The sequence below is a fragment of the Aegilops tauschii genome, chromosome 6, assembly GCF_002575655.3.
Source record: "Aegilops tauschii subsp. strangulata cultivar AL8/78 chromosome 6, Aet v6.0, whole genome shotgun sequence".
Classification (NCBI taxonomy): domain Eukaryota; kingdom Viridiplantae; phylum Streptophyta; class Magnoliopsida; order Poales; family Poaceae; genus Aegilops; species Aegilops tauschii.
Window position 1 is genome coordinate 107,309,460 of NC_053040.3, and position 3,934 is coordinate 107,313,393.

Sequence of the window (3,934 nt, forward strand, 5' to 3'; positions counted from 1 at the left end):
GCGTCGTGCCGACAAGATTGCTTCCAAGCTCTCCACCAAGGGTCATCTCATGAAGAATGTGCTTGGAAGCATTCAAAAGGGGGTAAGCACTCGTAGACAATTGGCAAACTATTGTGAACATCACGCGTTTGTCTCTTGTGTGGAACCCCAAAAGGTATATGAATCTCTCGAAGATCCGGATTGGCTCAATGCCATGCATGAAGAACTCAACAACTTCGAGTACAACAAGGTGTGGAGATTAGTTCCAAGGCCACCGGGGAACCACAATGTCATTGGAACAAAGTGGATATTCAAGAACAAGCAAGATGCTCATGGGACCATCATTCACAACAAGGCACGATTGGTGGCACAAGGCTACTCCCAAGTCGAGGGTATCGACTACGGTGAAACCTTTGCTCCTGTTGCTCGCCTTGAATCTATTCGTTTGTTGATTGCTTATGCTTCTCATCACAACTTTAAGTTGCAACAAATGGATGTGAAGAGTGCTTTTCTAATGGACCTATTAATGAGTTGGTGTATGTCAAGCAACCCCCCGGGTTCGAGGATCCCTACTTTCCCGATCATGTGTATCAACTCGATAAGGCACTCTATGGCCTTAAACAAGCCCCACGTGCGTGGTATGACCACCTTACCGAGTTGTTACAAGATCGTGGGTTTGAAGTTGGGCTAATCGACCCCACTCTTTTTACTAAGAAGGTCAAAGGGGAGTTGTTTGTGTGCCAAGTATATGTTGATGACATTATCTTTGGTTCCCCTAACAAAGCTTTCAATGAGGAATTTGCCGCACTCATGACCTCAAAGTTCAAGATGTCTTCCATGGGAGAGTTGAAGTTCTTTCTCAGTTTCGAAGTAAAGCAAAGAAGAGAAGGAACCTTCATCAACCAAGCCAAATACACTCAAGACATGCTCAAACGATTCAAGCTAAGTGATGTCAAGCCGGCATCCACTCCAATGCCCACCAAGTGCCAACTTGACATCGATCCCAATGGTAAAGCGGTGGATCAAAAGGTATACCGCTCCATGATTGGTTCATTACTTTACCTTTGTGCATCTAGACCGGATATCATGTTGAGTGTGGGAATTTGTGCACGTTTTCAAGCCGCACCTAAGGAAAGCCACTTTGTGGCGGTCAAGCTAATCTTTCGATATTTGGCTCATACCCCAAACTTTGGCTTATGGTACCCAAGAGGAGCAAACTTCAAGCTTGTAGGGTATTCGGACTCCGATTGGGCGGGAGACAAAGTGGATAGGAAGTCCACTTCCGGAGGGTGCCAATTCCTTGGTTGCTCTTTGGTAAGTTGGTCTTCTAAAAAGCAAAGTTGTGTGTCTCTCTCGTCCACCGAAGCGGAGTTGTGGCAGCCAGGAGTTGTTGTGCACAACTCTTATGGATGAGGCAAACTTTAAAGGACTACGGTGTCATTTGTGACAAAGTGCCTCTTTGGTGTGACAATGAAAGTGCCATCAAGATTTCTCTCAACCCGGTGCAACACTTCAAGACGAAGCATATTGAGATTCGGTATCACTTCATCCGGGATCATATCAGGCGAGGGGAGATCGAGCTCAACTATGTCAACACTCATGATAACCTTGCAGATATTTTCACGAAGCCGTTGGATGAAGCAAGATTCCGCGAGTTAAGGCATGAGCTAAATATCATTGATTCGAGCAATGTTGCTTGAACACTTGCACTCCCCACCATACTCGACTTGTTATCTTGTTTAGGTGTAGGCATGGACATAGGGGGAGTGTTGTTCTCTTAATGAACTCTCCCTCCCCTTATTATGCAGAAATTGATCAACTCTTTCACATTAACCATTTTTATGGTACTTGTGCTTCAAAGACGAGTTTTGGTCATGGGCCCAAGGATAATTATTTGCGGTGCCATACCAATTGACTCAAACATAGGTGGCCTCGGCCACCGCCCTCTCTTGTAGAGGTGTGTGGTTCTTGTCCTCGTGCTGATGCTTTTGTTGCTTTGTGTTTGCTCTCTTTTCTTGCCGTTTGTTTCTCTTTTCTTTTGAGCTAAGCCTTTGTGTCTAGTCTTTGGAGTATTGGCTGGGCGGTACTACCGCTGGTGGTGCGCGGTACTACCGCTTATGTTGACAAGCGGTACTACCGCCCACCCGAGCGGTACTACTGCTGGGGGGCGGGATCAGGGGGTTATGTCGGGGCAGGGGGAGGTTTCTCCTCCCCCATACCCATTCGCACCACCCCTTCGTCCCTTTCCCTCTCTCCAGCGACTCCTCGCCGCGGGAGGGCTCCGGCGGGCCGCCGTCTCCGGGCCATCCCTCTCCATTCCCTTCGGTGGAGTCGATCCCCACCTCGTCCTCTTGCCATGGATGCCGGTATTGCCCTCGTTCCTTCTCTCTTTTTGTCTAGTTCTCAGATCTAGCATTTTTGGGGCAATAGTGGTTGCATCTCTAGATTTTTGGCTAAATCTCGGCTTGAGTAGTTTGGAGAAGGCGTCTAGACTATGTGGATTAAGTTTTGGTAGGATTATTTTTGAATTTGGCAGTCCGGTAGTGTCGGATCTGACCACGGCAGTAGGAACCGCCGGTTCCCCGTCTTGCGCGGTACTACCGCTCCCGCTGGGGCGGTATTACCGCTTGGGCGGTACTGCCGCCTATGGCCAGCGGTACTACCGCTGCCTGCCAGATTCCATCATTCCCCTACCTCTGTTTGATCCTTGTTGTTTTGTTTGGAGGCCTACGCTTTTTCTATCATGTTGGTTTTTCTGTTCATGTGTTTGGTTCCAGGTGGTGAACGTCCTGAGGAGCAAGTCCGCCGTGTCAACCCCGGTCGTGCAACCTCAAAGCACTACCGCACCTCTGAGTCAGTAGGTGCTTCCTCAAGTGCGGCTCCTCCGCCTCAACATCAGAAGAAACTTGCCAACAGGCCGAAGCCAAAGGGCAAGACTGTGACTGAGTTGTGTGCTAAGGAGTTCTGGGAAAGGCGTCGCCGCAACCCCTATGCGGAAGACCAAGAACCCAATTTTGTCAACCGCCCGTTCTGGAACCGCTTTCAGTTTGCCATCTACTTTGATGTGATCAAGGCCAAGAAGAATCTCTTTGTTAGTGTTCGCTCCATCGACATGGATGCCATGGAGAAGGATCCTGAGTACTTTGGTGAAGCTCTTCAGATGTGTACTCAGCTCAACATTCTCAGAATCATGCAGTTCAACAAGGACTTTGATGCAGATTTGGTGGCTCAGTTCTATGCTACTGTCCATCTTGGAACTGATGAAGAAAGGACTCTGACCTGGATGACAAATGGCAAGTTACTGTCTGTCAAGTGGAAGGCCTTCATGGAGTTACTTCATGTGGAAGATCGCGGGCTTGAGACTCCTGTCGGCTTTCGCCCTCACCGCAACGTCAACTCCACTCACAAGCAAGCTCTCTGGCCCTACTGCACTGTGAAGGTTCACCCTGTGACTAAGAAGGAAACCTATGAGTTGTCTACCTACCTGGACATCCTTCATCGTGTCTTTCGAGAGACCCTCTTTCCTCGCATCGGGAATCTGGATATGGTCCACTCCTATCTCGTGGATATGCTTCTCTTCTGCGAGCATGAGAAGGAAGCAAACACTAGCGAGTCCCTGGACATTTCTCATGTTATGTGGTCTGAACTTCTCACTGCCATTTCTGAGCGCAAGTGCCCGATCTATGGTCCATTTATCATGCTGCTCATCGAGAAGGCCTGGGCACGTGTCCATCCCCAGGTGATGCTGGAAACTGGAGAATTGGTCTCTCATGAGATCAAGCGTCTGAGGAAGAAGGACAGTTGGGGCGTCCCAGCCCCTAAATCCGGGGGGCCATCTACTGCTGCTGACATGGAGACCGAGGATCGGACTGAGGCCGATGATGACGATGAGGATTATGAGCCTTCTGGGACAGAGCCCTCTTGGGCAAAGAAGATCAAGCGCAAGATGAAGAAG